The sequence below is a fragment of the Nelusetta ayraudi genome, unplaced genomic scaffold (assembly GCF_046127955.1).
Source record: "Nelusetta ayraudi isolate G7.1 ecotype Tasmania unplaced genomic scaffold, CSIRO-AGI_Nayr_v1 ptg000001l, whole genome shotgun sequence".
NCBI classification, from domain to species: domain Eukaryota; kingdom Metazoa; phylum Chordata; class Actinopteri; order Tetraodontiformes; family Monacanthidae; genus Nelusetta; species Nelusetta ayraudi.
The window spans coordinates 380,626-398,800 of record NW_027466051.1 but is presented as its reverse complement, the minus strand read 5'-3'; the positions used below and the strand labels follow the sequence as shown (position 1 = coordinate 398,800).

The 18,175-nt window shown below is 41.6% G+C and overlaps 1 pseudogene; it reads right to left on the bottom strand.

Moving 5' to 3' along the window:
• Nucleotides 1-8,005: 8,005 nt before the first annotated feature.
• LOC142876912 (leucine-rich repeat and coiled-coil domain-containing protein 1 pseudogene) lies at nucleotides 8,006-11,945 on the bottom strand (annotated as a pseudogene).
• Between the last annotated feature and the right edge of the window lie 6,230 nt (nucleotides 11,946-18,175).

Here is an 18,175-nt window from a genome sequence, read left to right as displayed (position 1 = left end):
AAAACGGACATTTAAACTGTCAGCATGTGACACCAGCATCTACATAACATTAAAATTATCTGTTTGGAATGGACTTTATTATCTGCAGAGATTATATAAAAAAGATAAATATCTCACAGTGGAACAGAAATACACAAAAACAATGAAATGACTGGGTCATTTCATTGTATCAGAGCCCTGTTTCCGATAACAGGATTTTTGGAAACTTTGAGTAGCTATGATGAGCCTGAGATGAGGGAAACTCCGACTTTTCATTTGATTTGATTCAGTTTGTTGAGCCTGCTTTGTGAAACAGGGCGTTACTCACACGTAAAGAAAGTTGAGCATTGCAATGGATACATATAAATCTTTTTTACTAACCAAGTGTAATTCATATACACTTTATAGTTAAACAATTTAAAAAGTTCTTACTGTCATCATAGCAGCTATTTCTTTAAGCTTTTGGCCCTGCTCCCCAGATCGCTTTGAAAAAACTCTTAGCAGACTTTCAGAGAGAAGGTCCAGCTGTGACAGAAACCTGGATTGGAGAGGCATCATTGTGATGCGCTTGAATTCTGCGTTTATCTGAAACAACATGAAAATGGTTTTAAATAACACAAGTGACAGATTTTAGAAAACATTTCCAACATCAAAACTACCTCTGCACACCATATCATGGCATGCACTGTGCATAGTACCCGTATTTTCCGGATTACAAGTCACGTTTTCTTTTAGTTGTTTGACTAGTCATGCGACATACACCGGTGCAACTTATAGTCCGAAAAATACAGTACTCATCTGGGTTCTGCTAAAGAATATTTGGAAATACATCCCAATGAAGTCAAGCATTACTTTTACACATGAACACATTATCCATCTTTTTTTTAATCATCATCTTTTTTAAACTTACCTCCACTGCATCAAAAAGAGCTGGCCATCTCTCTTTTACATCGCTGATCATGGGAGCGTCGCAAATGACGTCTTGCCTTCTTAAAGAAAAAGTTTTGTCCATCTCAGCCCTAACTGTCTCCCGGTTGTTGCGCTTCTTGACATCTTCCAGGAGTTCGACCCTAATCTTCTCCAGGGACTGGGCACATTCTCCAAGTGGAAAAGGGGGACAATATTCCTCATCACCTCTTTGGTTTCTTAACGTTAAAAGCAGGGGAACGTTTCTCAGCCGGTTTATTTCTCAAAGAATTCACACACACTTCAGGACATCCTACTTTGCGTAGTTGTGTGCGATAGTTCGATAATTTGTATTTAAGGCTCATCTTCCATCCTTCGTAGCCAAGGGGAGACGTATTTTCTCTTAAATATGGATGCCTCAGGATGAGTGCTTCAGCGACCTCGTCAAACTTACTGTCTGTGAGATACACTGTGTGCTTCACTACCTCCTGGATCAGCCCCTCCAAGACATCCGACCTCAGCTTTGGATCAGGGACCGGCACCGTCCCATTTTGTTTGAAAGCTGTGTTGGCCTTCAAAAGCTTTAATTCTGCATCATATGTGAAACGGGGAACAAAGAATAATTCTGGCCATGAAGAGCGTGACGACGTAGATGCCGGAGATGAAAGAATGATTGTGCTGTCACCAGAACAGGATGTGTCATCATCAGGTGTACTTGTTGATAAGGAGAAACCTTCACCACCTGAGTCTTGAGGTTGGCTGTATGTGGTTGTATGCACAACTTTGAGTGTCGCTTCGTCTTGTATTTCTTCTATTGCTGTTAAGTTCACGAACTTGTTGTCAAAAAGCGTGTCCATAAACTGCAGACGGAAGGGTTCCACTATTTTACACTGAGTCTTAATGCCAGTCTCTAGTTCAGCCAAAGTGGATGGCAGACCACGAGAAAAAACAACGCTCTGGCTGCTGTCTGGTCCAAGGATAACTCTCAATAGTGCTGGACTCGTCATGGTCTCACTTCACCATCTATTAGGAAAGAATAAGAAAATGTAATTAGAATCAGTTTTTATAACAGTGAGGTATTGTTAATGACATAAAAGGCTAATACTTTAAAGAAACTGACAACTTGAATCTAAAAAATAGAAGACATGTATAATACAAACTTTTCAAAAGTGAACAATAAATTCCCATAGGTTAGTTTAAAAGAAAGAAAAAAGTGTTATCATCATTTTACTCACACACACACACACACACATATATTATTTTATATTTCCTGTAAATCTGATCCCAATATTGCTAAGGGAAAGGTTGTCTGGCATAGCAACAGTAATTATGGGCTTGGTAAAGAGTCAAATGTTTTTGCTGGAATTGTTTGTCCATGAGAACCCCAGGCTTTCTTTTGAGTACTGTACGCAACTGTAGGCACTATGATTCTTACATTATCTTACCAGAACACACAGATTGCTCTCTTTAAGGTCACCATCTTCACGCCCCCAACGACATAGGCAGCCAGTGGACACTCGTCATCAACCAGTTCGGAGATTTCCACAAGAGTGAATTCTCGTGATGGAGATGGAGTCAGCTGAAAGGCTCCATAATACTCACAAAACCACCCACACAGCAGTTTCACCACACAAAAAATAGTCTCTGCTGCAAAATGCATATTTGATGAATTTCCCCAAATTCAGGCAAGCCACCCTCAGAACCATATGCCACTACCATACCTGGTCTGTAGTTTATTCCCTTGCTCCATACATTTTTTGCTAGGTTTATTTCAGATACATCAGGATCTCTCTTTAAAAGCTTGAGCTAGCTCTCCCTTCAAAACATCTAATGGGACAGTAGATACATCTGAAACATCCAGCACTGGTTTATCAATATTTAGAGATGACAAGTGGTATCCAATCATAATCTGATGTTTCACAGCGAGAGACAAAGGCACGTTTTTAAAGCAACTGGTGTGTTTAATAACTTTTTTTTTATTATTATTATTTTTTAAATATGCTTTGCCTCGAACTGGAGGGTCCAAAGTCCTACAAGTGGCCCAAAGAACTTTATGAGTTCTGCGTAATGCTCGATGTAATGGTGTTTAGGGAGCAATTTATTGTTAGGAAACACCTCTTGATACTGTCGTCGATGATCTGAAATTTTGCTTTGAAGGGAAGCAAAATTAGACTCGTTACTGTGAACTGGGGCAACCACTAGCTCAACAATCTGCTTTAAATCCAACAACACCTGCCACACTGGTTCATGTTCGGGAATCTTGTGGCCAATTAGAAATGGGATCAACCTTAACAAGTTCCAGTTTTCGTGGGTGTTACAACCCACGGGTTCCCAGAGGGGAAAGGGAAGTAACATAAAAAAAACAGATGTATGTAGTGGAGGGAGGAGGATTGTTTAATTTGAACGATCAAACTCCCTAAGGAATGAAACGGAATGCCAAATATATAAACATGGATTTTACATGCAATTCTTACTCTGACCGCTAGAGGGACTCCGAGGGGACAGGGAGGACGCGTGACGCCGTCCCTGCTCCCACGGACGGACCGACTCGGAACAGAGGAAAGAATATTTGATATGAAAATTTACGGAGCACCACCTGCTCTTGGTTGTTAGTGTGAGCAAGAAACACTAGAATCAGTCTCAGTACCGTTTCACCTTAACGGTGAGTTCTTGGCCGGTACGCAGGGATTTGAACTACACTTTAATAACCCAGTCAAACAACGACGTCAGGCTCAATTTGCATTTATTTCAACAAACACCAAACAGTTTAAACGAGGCAGTATGACACAAAATGACCACAAAACACCACCAGCAACGAAAGGTATCTATGCGTGTTGTGCGTGTGTGTTGTGTGGGCATGTGGGTGCGTGTGTGACTGGAAACGGACCCTAAACTGAGACCTAAAGTAGCAAAATAAAAGGGAAAGAAAAATGATGACCTATCGGCTGTTGGAACAGCCAACCAGGCTGTTTACGGGCTTTAGAATTTAAGACTAAATTTATTATGATGCATACCAGACTTCAGAACAAAAGCGAGTGACGAGGTTTACGTTGGATGAGTGTCGGCCCGCAGGTGATTGGGAGATCGCTGCTTGATGGTCCTCCAAGGTGGTCCTGGGAGATGGTACCGGGCCGTTCGGGTCCGGCAGCGCGCAGGGAGCTCAGATGGACGCACCAAGCTCAGACGCTGGAAGCCCGTTCTGCTGTTGTCTGGGAGATGTCTTCACTGGCAGTTCAGCATCGACGTGCGCTCTTCTTTGCGTAATCCGAGATAAGTGCGGTGATCAAACGAACTACTCGGTTACTTCGAAGGCGCGACGTTGAGCCAATTAAAAACAGAAAAAGGAAAAATGACAAAAATCGGTCTCGAGATCGTGGAAGGAAAAATTGAAAAAGGTCAAAATTAAAATGAAAGTAGCGGTCTCGGAGCGAGTCTCAGGGCTGTCAGCTGCCGCTTAAATTGAGCAGAGTTGGCTTAATGCCGACGCAAAAATGATTTAAACAAAAACGAACAATTACGACAAAAACGAACTAAGTACGAGAGGGAAAACAGACGAAAACAAGGCCTTCACAAAACGAGGGATGAGAAATTTCTGAACGGCACTAGCCTAAAGTTTCGGGACGGGGGCGGTATCCCGCTCTCCGAGAGCCAATGAAGAGGCCGTTCAGACCCTAAAACTGGTAGGTCCGCCTATACCAGTTGCGTATGATGAGCATGTATGTAGTGTATGTTTCGTTGCTGATAAATCAATAAAACCGACAATGACTGAAACAAGCACAGGATGAATAAACACAATCACATAGCCCCTTTTTTTTTTTTGAACTGGGACAACCTTAAGAAGAAGGGAAGAACGAAAACGAAATAACTAAGCAGATAGAAACGACATTATCTTTACAAGCATATTGAACCGTCTTAATTATAAAGTACCACATATATCAACGTATGTATAAACCTAATCTAAACACACATACCTGAAAATGAGATTTTAATGAAACAGGGTAACAAAGGCATAAACAAATCTTTATTTTATTTTTTGCCGACATAACTATAGACATATGAAACAGATTACCAACGTCTATATATATATATATATATATATATATATATATATATATATATATATATATACATATATATATATATACATATACATATATATATATATACATATACATATATATATATATATATATGTACATATATATATATATATATATATACGAGTCCTTATCTCACCACAGAAACTTGAGCCCAAATTCACTTCAGCTGACTCCAGTTTACTTGGGACTTGGGAAAAACGGGGGGGGGGGTCTTGTAGACATTGCACAACTGTATATCAAATAAATAAAGGCCTACATTAGATGAACACTCAATTAAGGGGTTGAGTTAACGTTAGTTGATTGAATGTCGCTGATCACATCACGGTCTCGCTGCTCTCCACGGCCCTGGTGCCACAGGTAAAAGGCACCAGGGCTGATAGCGCTGTTGTTTGCAAACGGTGGCGCAACAAGTTTTCGTTCCACCGCAGTTATTCAAGCCTCCGGTACCACCTGAATGCAAAACACGTAGCAACTAGTACGAGCACCGGAGCTAACGTGAACGTCAGAGCGCCGAAACCAAGCAAAGTCGCCAACCAGATACATATATTTTTTTTTAAGCTAGTCTTGAGTCCCAGAGCTCGGTGTCATATCAAATGTTACACTCGGGACACTGCGAGACACACGTTTTTCCTCCATTTCTCTCTCTACTGTACTATCGCTAACTGGCGCCCTGCTCTGCATCCGGCCACTTTTTTCAGAACCGGCTTCTCTCCTATTGGCCGCGCCAAGATGTGTCACAGCGCGTTGACGCCAGGTCTGCGCCTGCTTGAGCCATTCCGACTCACCCAATTCCGCATCTGGAATTGCTGCCACTCGATTCAAACAGCATTATTTTCACAGGGCGGGCTACGCGGCTAACGTTACCCCCTTCCTTCGCTGTCTCTCAAATGTGCGCGCATGTTAGTATGGGGCGCCGTTTGTAAAGTTTGTCATGCTTAAAATGAAAGTCACTTTTTAGCACATTTAACATGTTAAATCTAAATGTTAAATCTAAATATTAAATCTAAATGCTAAATCTAAATGTTAAATCTAAATCTAAATGTTATATCTAAATCAAAATGTTAAATGCTAAATCTAAATGTTAAATGCTAAATGCTAAATCTAAATGCTAAATCTAAATGTTAAATCTAAATGTTAAATCTAAATCAAAATGTGACACCTAAATGTTTTGGGTGAAACTAAACATTTAGCTAATATGCAAATTCAAGCTGCCGGCAACAGGAAGTACCAGAATAAAAGCTTGACGATGTTTAACTCTTTTTTTTTTTTTTAAGTGTCAAATAACAAATAAACAACTATCTTTTCTGGAGAAACTGCCTCTTGGACATTGATTATGGTGATTATAAGTACCCAAAACAACAAACCCGTTTGGAGAAACTATATTTTACGAGTACCTTGAGTGTTTAGTGTCACTTAGTTTTGTGCGGGACTTACGACCTGTAGCCCCTACAACCAGCCACAAGGATGTGTCTTATGAACCTGCACCTGCCTCCACGGCCATTGCCAGTTGGTCATGCACACACTGCCAAGATGAGCGACTCGGCGCTGGCAGAAAATATCGGCAGAGTTGTTTTGGCAGCTATAAGAAACTTTTCAACAACCCCCACAGGGCCAGCGCCACCACAGGCCACCTCGGTAAGTGTGTTTTCCAAATCACGTAGCATCGGGTAACGTTAGCCTACTTATACAGGCTAACCGTACAGATTTGCTTCTAGCGCTAATGCAACTCCTCTGTAACGTTAGTAAAAGCGCGACTATTTCCCTGTGAAATGTCGGGCTTTGCTCTTGGTGAATTGTTGAGTTTCAGTTCGACGCGCCCAAGCGTGCTTGTGATAAACAAAAATTCTGGAGGATGCGGCGATCCACTGTTCAGATTGTTTATTTGCAATCCAAACACAAAAAACAAAAACGGTCTTACCGCGACAGCGGACAATGCGGCACAGGTTGCTTGCAAACTCACAGATCGACAAAGTAATCCAACAATCGTCAAAAAATGAGAAATCCAAAAAGTGCTTGAAAAGCGGTCTAAAACTGTTTGGCTGCATTCAACTCAAGAGACCTGCCGGCCCCGTTAACCACCCTAATATAGTTCAGGTGCTGCAGTCACCTGCCTATGGTGATGTGGGGGCGTGGCCCTTAGCGCAACCAATACTAAGAAAATACTAAATAAATAAAACAATTACTTTTGTGTCCATAATTAACACATTAAGCCACAGTGCAAATAAATCAGAAATAAGGAAAGAAAATAAATATTTTGGCTCCAACATTCCGGCCCCTAATTGGCATGCAGGAAACAAATGTCAATTATCAAAACAAAACAGAGGAGCCAAAGTTCTTTCACATCTTGTACAATATTATCGTCCTTTTTCTTTCTTTTTTCTCTTTTTTTTTTTTCTTTTTCACAATATTGCAAACTTTTCAGTCTCTTTTGAAGATCTGCAACAGTTGATGAGTCCAAGATGTGTGCATATGTGTGAGTGAATCTTCAGGTGCTGCTTGTAGGTGTGTGTGGTGGGAAAGGGAAGTGTGTGTGCGTGAATTTGTGCGGGGACGGGTGTGAGTGTGTGTTTGGCATGTATATGCGTTAGTCTCTGTCTGATGCCTCCAGAAGAAGCACGAGTTTGGTGATAGGCCGGCAAAGAGTGCTGGTCTTGGTCCAAACTTGTACTTGTCTTACGGCTCCCTTGGAATCAGGTACGGGTTGAGTCACTTGGCCCATAAGCCATGATCCTCTTGGTGCCATTTCGTCCACAATTAAAACGATGTCTCCTTTTTTGAAGTTTCGTGTCTTCCTTGTCCATTTTTGTCTTTGTTGCAGTTCTGGCAGATATTCTTTTATCCATCTTCTCCAAAATACATCTGCCATGTACTGAATTTGACGCCACCTCCTTTTGCTGTAACAGTCGTCCGCACTGAAGACCCCCGGGGGTAAAGAAGGCTTGGTTTTCAGTTAAAGAAGGTGGTTCGGTGTCAACGGTTCCAAATCCATTGGGTCGTTGGAAGCTTTTGTGATTGGTCTGTCATTGATGATAAATTCCACCTCTCAGAGCAAGGTAGCTAGTCCTTCGTCGTCCAGTATTGTGCAACTTCGCTACTGCAGCCCTTTGTGCATCGGTTGCTTTATTCCTTTCTTCCAGCAACACAAGTTCCTTGGCTTCAAACTTCTCCTTCATGCGCTTCACCTGGCTCTCCAGTTGAGTCAAGAAGTCTGTCTTCTCCTGCCACTTCTTGATTGTCTCACCGTGAACTCTTTTGGCCTCTTCCAACTCGACATCCTTGTCCACCAGCTGCTGTTTGAGCTCCTCCTTGCGGAGGCTCAAGTGCTCCAACTGCTCTCTGGCTTCTGCCTGCTGAGCGCGGTCCTCCTCCCGCTGCTGCTGGAACCTCTTCTGGGCCTGCGTTGCCTCTTCACGCATCCTCCGTAGCTGGTCGTCACGCTCCTGCAAGGCCTCTTTAAGTTTGTGGATGGATTCAGTCTGGTCATCGACTATTTTGGCTTTAATTTTGAGGGCATCGCCGTCCCTCTCACTCTGCTTCTTCCGACTCTCCAGCTCAGCACCCAACACCTCTATCCTGGCTTCCAAACGTCCTCGATCCTGAGCCAAGGAAACTCCTTGATGAGCGAGTTCCTGGCCCCAGATCTTCCTCTCTGCCCTGAGGCCGTCTATCACAGACTCGTGGGCTGTGAGCTGAGACATCAGTTGTGCCTTCTCTTTCTTCAGCAGCTCCAGCTGCAGACTCGCACGTCTGTCCTGCTGCAATTCTTCTTCCAAGGAACGGAAGCGGCTCTTCAGATCTGTCACAGCGTCATTTTTGGCTTTGTTCAACTGAGAGATGCGGCTGTTCTGTTCTTTGACCATTGCTGTCAGCTGCTGCACCAGAGAGGCAGATTTCTTCTCCTTCTCCTGGAACTGAGTGAATGCCGCCTTGTGACCCACAAGCTCCTCGGTCATCTGGTCACAAACGTCTTTGACCTCAGAGAAGCGAGCAGCCTCAATGGTGAGCGCCATGCGGAACTCGTCCTCCAGGGCAGCGTACTGTTTCTTGCCCTCTGCCAGTTTCTCCTGCAGTTCAGACTCCCTTTGGCCGTGTTTCTGCTCCATGAATGCAACTTCTTTGGCAACTGCTTGGCGGAAATCTGACCCATCAGGCTGCAGCCGCAAGTCCAGTTGTTTCCTGTGCTCCTGTTCCCTGGAAACCAAGAGCTCGTGCAGCTTTTGAAGTTTGTCTTTCTGCTGGCGCACCGCTGCTCTCTGGATGTCCAGCTCTCTCCTCAGAACTGCTGCTTTGTTCCCCAGCTCCCGCTGTCGCTTCTCCTCCTCGGCTTGCTGTTGCGCCCTCAGTGACTCCCCCTGGGAGATGTTTTCCACCAGCCTGTGCAATGCAGCCTTGTGTTGCTCTTCGCTGGTGCGGGCTTGCTCCACCTGCTGGGTGAGGGATCGACACCTCGCCTCCAGCTCCTCAACACGATTTTTCAGTTCACAGCGCCCTGACCGCTCCCTCAGCAACAGTTCTTTCAATCTGTCAGTGGTGTGAAGGGCCAAACTCTGAAGATCTTTTTCTTCGCCGGCCTTGGTCTGCCAGCACTTGAGTTCGTCTGTGAGCTTCCTAACGGCCTGCTCTGCCTTCCAGCGTCGCTCTCTCTCCTGGTCACGCTCTTCCAAGATAGTCCTGTAGGTTTCTGCCTCATCTTTGGGTTTACTTGTCACGTCAACAGAGGCTCCAATGGCTCTTTGCAGGAACTTTCTCACTGGCTCGACTGCTTTCGCGCCGCGTGCAATGTTTACTTTTTTACGGGTTCTCACTGTGGCCTCTGAACTCGTCTCGATGCGACACTGTGGATCACTGTCTGATTTCCTGCTCCTGATCTCCTTGGCAGGCCCCTTCTTCGTAAGGCTGTTGCGATGTCTGGGGATCCTGGACCGCCTCCGGTTTTCCTTCCCACTGTCACACTCGCTCTCTGACGTGTGATCCGTGTCCCTCTTGAAGATTTGTTGTGTCACGACAGCAGAGGAGCTACTGGTTGTTTTATCAGCAGGGGTCTTCTTGATGAGCTGGTAAACTTGTTCCTCCAGTTTTTTGATGCGTTCTTCATTGACAGAGTCCACTGTTTCAGCTACACAACGATTGTTTGGACTACTTTGTCGATCTGTGAGTTTGCAAGCAACCTGTGCCGCATTGTCCGCTGTCGCGGTAAGACCGTTTTTGTTTTTTGTGTTTGGATTGCAAATAAACAATCTGAACAGTGGATCGCCGCATCCTCCAGAATTTTTGTTTATCACAAGCACGCTTGGGCGCGTCGAACTGAAACTCAACAATTCACCAAGAGCAAAGCCCGACATTTCACAGGGAAATAGTCGCGCTTTTATTGTCTAAAACTGGCGCATGACGATCGTTCGAACGCTGTTGTGCAAACAAATGGAACGCACGCAGCGTCAATGAACATTAATCTGTCACGCCCACTCAATGAAGCGTCATTCATTGGGAATGTCGCACTCGCACATCCGAAGGATTGAAGTCTGTAAATGTAACGCCAAAGTTGAATATAAGCAATGGATGAAAACGTCACGTCTAACATTGATCCTGTTGTTCAGCGACAAGATGGTGATGCTGAAAAGCAAAATGTCGCAATGGAAAATGTGACGGGCCCTGTAAAGGAAAAAAGGGTTATCAAACTAACTGCCAAGGGTTGGGAGATGTTTTTATTTAACACCCAAAAAACAAGAAACTTGAAGTGCAAACAGGCAAAAAAAACAATGGAAATAATGAAAGAGCTCATGCAATCAAATGAAAATGCTAATAAAGTAAAAGGCCATTTGCATGAACTGAACAGACTTTGTGACGAAGCAAATGCATGTCAGAATTCACTTGAAGGTTTGCTACCTGACAATGAATATGCTAAACAAGTGCAGTGGCTTAAATATAAGAGTGCTGAAATGAGTGCTTTTGGACAGGATGTGCAAATATGGTTGTGTGAAGTCAAACAGTCAAGTATTGGAGATGGACAGCAGATGACTTCATTCACTATGGTGGATAACGACAAGCAACCAGGTGATGTAAACTGTGATGACATTGGACCAGATGACAGCGTTTCTAATGCCCCAAAATCAAAGGCTACGTCATGGTCAGGTTCATCCGGAACATCATCGCATATTCGTATTTGTGCCGAAAGAGCAGCCATCATGGAGAGAGTTGCGGCCTTGGATAAAAAACACGAGCTTGAAGCGCAACAGGAGCTATTGAAGAGGAGACAGGAACAATTGGAGCTGGAAACTGAACTCGCCGCAGCAAATGCAAAAATCAGTGTGTTGGAGTCTATGCAAGCCAGAGACAGCTCCAAAAAATCTCTTCAATCTGAAGGAATGAGCTCGTACTACAGAAAGGGCGCTGCTCAAAATCCACACGAGGAAGTTTCCACTGAAAAGGTACAACATCCACAAGTGGTGAGACCAAAAACTAGAGAAACCTCTGTCAAAGGTTATGACCTGCCGCACACAGTGGAACAAAGCATGCAAACTCACGTGAGCGCTCAGCAGCATGACCACAAATCAACCACCATGTAGAGGTTCAACTCTGCACCAAGGCAAGAGCATGCCAGCGTTGACAAGTTAGCGGAAATAATGGAAAAGCAAAACAAAATTACAGAAGCTCTGGTAAAGCAGCACAATATGTCATCATTACCTTCACTTTCCATACCAGTTTTCAAAGGCGAACCATTGGACTATCTGTTTTTCATCAGAGCGTTTGAATATGGAATTGAGAAGAGAACTGACAACAGCAGGGACAGACTTCACTTTGTGGAGCAGTTTACAGCCAGCCAGCCACAGGTGCTTGTGCGCAGCTGCCAGTATATGCCAGCAGACAGAGGATATCTGGAGGCAAAAAGACTGCTGAAAAAACATTTTGGAGAGGACTACACAATCGCCACAGCTTACCTGGATAAGGCAATCTGTTGGCCATCTATAAAAGTGGAGGATGCTGAATCTTTGAAGAGCTTCTCATTGTTTTTAAACAGCTGCCTCAACGCAATGAACACAGTGGATTATCTGGAGGAACTGGATCATCCAACGAATATGAAAGCCATCATTTCCAAGCTTCCTTATAAATTGAAAGAAAAATGGAGGTTCAAAGCTTGTGACCTGCAAGAGCAGAGTGGAAGAAGAGCCAGGTTTGCAGATTTGGTGAATTTTGTGGATAATCAAGCTAAAGTCTTATCCCACCCAGTATTCGGCAGCTTAAAAGACGTTGCACCAATTTTAAAAGGAAACTTCCAGGTACCACAGCTGCCAAAAGGCAGCATGGTGAGAAGGAGCAAGAGTGGTTTAGTTACCAGCGTGTCCCCATTGACAAGACCAGCAGGGGGCAGTGTTTCCCATGTCCAATCTATTAAAGATAATGGAAAGCCTTGTTTATTTTGCAGTGGCGCCTATACGCTTGATACCTGCTCTCAATTTAACAGGAAAGCTCACAATGAAAAACTGGATTTTTTGAAAAGGAAAGGAGTGTGCTTTGGATGTTTGGAGTCAGGGCACATGAGCAAAGGATGCTCACAAAGGCTGACATGTCAAGTTTGTTCTCTCAAGCACCCTACTGTTTTGCACATCACCAATAAAGGAGGAGCCAAAACTTATAAAGACCAAGAAAAGTCTGTCACAAGTGGTCTAGTTGAAGTTGACAAAGAAACTGGATCAAGTGATAACAACACTGGAGAAGTGGAACCGGTCTTAGCTATAGTGCCTGTAAAGGCAAGAAACAAGAAGAACAACAAAACAGTCACCACATATGCCTTTTTAGATCCAGGCAGCACTGATTGTTTTTGCAGCAAGGCACTTCTCCAGCAGCTTCAACTCACTGGAAGGACCACAGATATACTTTTACGAACAATGGTTCAAGTTCAAGTTGTCAAGACAGCATCTGTATGTGATCTAGAGATGTGCAGTGTCGACAGTAACGATTACTTTGATCTTCCGACTACATACATGCAAGATGAAATCCCTGTTAAGAAGGAAAATATTCCCACGCATGAGGATCTGAAGCAATGGCCATATCTAAAGGAGGTAAAACTCAATCCAATCAATTCTGATATCGGCTTGCTTATCGGCAGCAACGTTCCAATGGCACTGGAACCTTGGAAGGTAATTAACAGCAAGCAAAATGGACCTTATGCCATTAAGACAGCCTTAGGATGGACTGTAAATGGTCCCTTTCGAAAAACAAGTGTCTCCAAAAATGCGGCACAGGTTGCTTGCAAACTCACAGATCGACAAAGTAATCCAACAATCGTCAAAAAATGAGAAATCCAAAAAGTGCTTGAAAAGCGGTCTAAAACTGTTTGGCTGCATTCAACTCAAGAGACCTGCCCCGTTAACCACCCTAATATTGTTCAGGTGCTGCAGTCACCTGCCTATGGTGATGTGGGGGCGTGGCCCTTAGCGCAACCAATACTAAGAAAATACTAAATAAATAAAACAATTACTTTTGTGTCCATAATTAACACATTAAGCCACAGTGCAAATAAATCAGAAATAAGGAAAGAAAATAAATATTTTGGCTCCAACAGTTAGCATACTTGTTTGTACGGCCGTGAAGAAGGAGGAGCAAAGCATATTGTACAGAAAATTAGTTGCAGCTAACGGAGGCTCCAAATCATCACATTGTAAATAATTGGACAGATGGAAATCTGCCTTTGTACTCCATCAGACATGTCACCTCGGCGTACCTGCTCGCCTTTACGCACACGGCAAAGGAGAGAGGACAGAGGCAGTCTTAAGATTAATTAATTCATTTTGTAATTGTCTCTCTTTAACGTTACATGTTCCTGCTTTTTGTCCTTTGCCAATCACATATCTGGGTTTTTGGTCTTTATATACATATATGTATATATATATATATGTGTATATATATGTATATATACATATATATATATACATATATATATGTATATATATATATATATATATATATATATATATATGTATATATATATATATATATACATATATATATATATATATATATATATATATATATACATATATATATATATATATATATATACATATATATATTTATATATATATATACATATATATATATATATATATATATATATATATATATATATATATATATATATATATATATATATATATATATGTACAGTCTATGACGTCTCTGCAGGCTCCTAACCGTGACACACCTGGGCCCGCCACACCCACCACATCCACTGGGACATCACACAGCTCGGTATGCTTTCATATTCATGTAACCTAGCGGGCTGATATCTTGTTTGTTTGTTTGTTTGTTTATCAATTAATTTATTTTTCTTAGTTAACTTTTTTTTTTTTTTTTTTTTAAATATGTGTGGTGTTATGTTTCAACATTACTTCCAACCATGGTGGCATATTTTACACAACACTATGACAACAAATTTGTTAAAACTCCTCAGGGCTCCAGACTAGCGCTACCATACTATACCAGCAACACACTTTGCCCCAGTGACCTGTCAGCATTACTCAATAATCGTCAGTTAAACATTCCTTCAGTTAGTTAAACAATCCTTAAGTAAACATACAGTACAATTTATAATTCTCTTCAGTTAGAAAGATAATAAGAGATGTGAATTATCATTCGTTATGTCTATAATGCTCTTTTAAATAACCCATGCTAAGTATCATTTTCTTTGCTGTGTCCAGGAAGACATGAAATTTCCAAAGAGGAGCTTGAACGTGTTCTTTCACTGAAAACCACCTTTACAGAAGCGGCATCTATTCTTTCAATCTCAAGGCCAACTTTCTACAAGTTACTGCAACACTATAATATCCCAACGTCAAAATTTAAGAGCATCAGTGACCGACAAGTGGATCTTGAAGTGTCTCAGATAAAAACTGAACACCCAAATGTGGGAGAAGTGATGCTTATGGGGCATTTACGCTCCAAAAACATTGTGGTTCAAAGAAAACGTGTTAGAGGATCACTGCGAAGGATTGACCCAATTGGTGTCCAAGCCAGGAGGAGAACAGCAATAGCTCGACGAGTATACTCTGTCCCACATCCATTTCATATGGCATGTAGACGAAAATCACAAGTTGATTGGGTGGAAATTGGTCGTTCATGGTGCCATAGATGGCTACAGCAGGATGTTGATGTTTCTTCTCTGCTCCAATAATAATCGTGCTGAAACTGTTAGACATCTCTTTACTGAAGCTGTTGGACAGTTTGGCAGACCACTGCACATCAGGACTGATCACGGAGGAGAGAACGCTCATTATTTGGGAGAACATGCATGCGAGCAGGGGTGAAGGCTCTGTCTTCACAGGAAGTTCGGTACACAACCAGAGGATAGAGCGTTTCAACCGAGACTTAAACAAAAACTGCAGCCATGTTTATGCACCCATTTTTTATGAACTTGAATCCCTGGGTATCCTAGACACAGACAATGCAACAGACATCTTTTGTCTCCATTATGTCTTTCTACCCAGAATCAACTACACTTTGGAGGAATTCAAAGCAGCATATAACAACCACTCTTTGTCATCTGAAGGAAATAGAACACCTGTTCAGCTTTTTGCTCTTGACAATGATTTGCCTCATCTTCACAACCCAGAACTCCCAACAGCAGGGTCAGCAAACTCTCAGAGAGGATTTTCCCCACTGAATGACAGGGATTTGAATGATGCCATCAACCCCCTTCAAAATGACAACAACAATGGTAAAACACTGTTTCAGAGAACACAACAGTTTATTTTTGATAAACTTGTTAATGTGTGATCTCAACATTATACAGACAGCCGGGTAAACGTAGCTCATTGTACTTTTAAAAAATACACTGTGAAGCAAATATTGATGTTTTATTTTTATTCTGCTTCTTGAGCTGAAAGATTTGAAGCTGGTCCCTTGTTTCTTCTAATTCTCTCTTGCCAGCCTCTTGATTCTTAAAATTTTTATAATGGCATATATTTGCTGTGTTAAAAAGGGCTACAGTGAAAATTAATGTATTGTCAAAAAAGTATGTTCATACTGTATGTAAAGTAAAACTACTCAGTGAAGTAAAATCATACCTGTCAGCATTTTATTTTATCTAATACATTAAATGCATAACTATTGTATCTCGGAGAAGATGGCTGTTAATAAATTCAGAAAAAAGTTTTTAAGTTTGTGATGATACATTTTTCAGCTAATCCAAAAGGTTTTGTTAAGGGTTTATCTAGCCTGAGGAGTAAGGATAGAATCATTGCTTTTCAACACATTCTTGATTTTATCACAAAATTTGAATAAACATGCCTTTCAATGGTAAAGAGGGGGTTTAAAAATTATAATCTGTTCCCAAAATTTCTATTGAGGTTCCAAATTTGAGTAAATGTACATCGTTCCATTCCGTCACTAATGTTTGCTGAGTATTAAACTCTGGTATTTAAATTCACAAACCATCATGATGAAAAAAACAAACATCACAAGGTTAAACTACATTTGTCATTTATTACTCAGATGACCGATTCCATCCTTTGAATCGTAGTTAGAACAATCTCACTTTGCAAGTCATATTTAAACAACTTGTATTACAAAAGTACATTGTTTTCCGTATAAGCATTGATACTACAAATTGGAAACACACAGAAACAATGGAAACCAGAACTGACAGCTCTATCAATCTTTCTTTTTTAACCAATAGGTACAGCTAAACAGCTAAAGTACTTATATTGAACTCAAGGGGCTATGGTTGTACACTAATTTTTCATATTATTTCTGATCGGGCTATACTAAACACAAGCTATAGCCTTTCTTTTTTAAACAGCTGCTGTATAATATGAACATACATCTTCACAATAAAACAATCAAGATACAATCAACAAAGGTTGTTCTGGAAGGGTTGTTACCATAAGAGGACTAGAGGGTACATAGAACACTACAGCGGCCTGGTTTGACAAATATTGAGAGCCCTGCATTAAACAGTGGTGCCGGTCGACTCCACCCCACCCAGGCTGCGAGAATTGGAAGAGGTCATCAAGAAAGCGAGGTCTGCGTCTGCCCCCGGGCCTAATGGGCTTCCATACAAGCTGTATAAGAACTGCCCAATATGATGTCGGTCCACCTTTTGCAGCTATTACAGCTTCAACTCTTCTGTGGCCAGGCCAAGTGATTAGGACACCTGATTCTGATCATTTGGATGGGTGAGCAAATACTTTTGGTATTATAGTGTACATTAGATCGGCAAAGCTTCATTAGTTTAAAAAAAATAAAATGAGTCTGTAAATTTCCTGGTTTGCCATTCAATATACTGAATCATAAATACTTACTTTCAACACACCCTAAATTTTACCACAATCAACTCCTCCTTTTCTCTTCTGTTGCTTCCCAGTACAGAGTAGCTTGGTTTGAGAATAGCAGCTACAAAATCAGCTGCTAGACATTTGTCCTCTCCAGGCATGTCAAGCAGCACACGCAAGCTGGGGTTCTCTCTGAGGAGTGATAAAATCTGGAGGAAAATTCACACCATAAATGAATGGCCAGTAGTTATGGTTAAATATTTTATATTAAATAATTTTGCCACAGCATGGAGCAAATATGATACAGAATTGTAAGGTAAATCTTACTCCAAAGTGGGACAAGCCATCAATGAGTTGATCAAGAGAGCTCTGCCGTTGCACAACAGTATGGTATAGAACTGCATTTTTCACAAACACATCTCTGTTGGCCATGGTGACTACAAGTGGAAGACCCTCAACTTGATGTGTCACAACAGCTGACTGCTTTCTCCAAATCGTCCTCTGAGGTTGCATGTTGAACCTAGATATTACAGATCAAATCTTTTAAATCTTATTTATCTCAAATTACTGCATTTAATGAACATTTACAGAAGAACTGCATAGACTGTGCATTTCACTTAATAGTTATTTCACTATGACAACAAAAGTAGAAGTTTTTAGTTATTTATTTGGTAGAATGAAATTTTGATAATGCATTCCACCAAAAATAAAAATAACTGTACTGTTGTGGAATAGTCAAAAAAGGAAAAGAAAGGAAATAAAGAAAGAAAAAAACAGAGGCTTACTACAATAGCCTATACATCAGAATAGTTCACATTACCGTATTGAGGTTCTTCCTTATATCAGGGTCACCTATGTCATCGGGTGTCGCATGAACTTGAAGGATGTCCCCAGACACAATGTAGTCGACTACACTTGGGGACA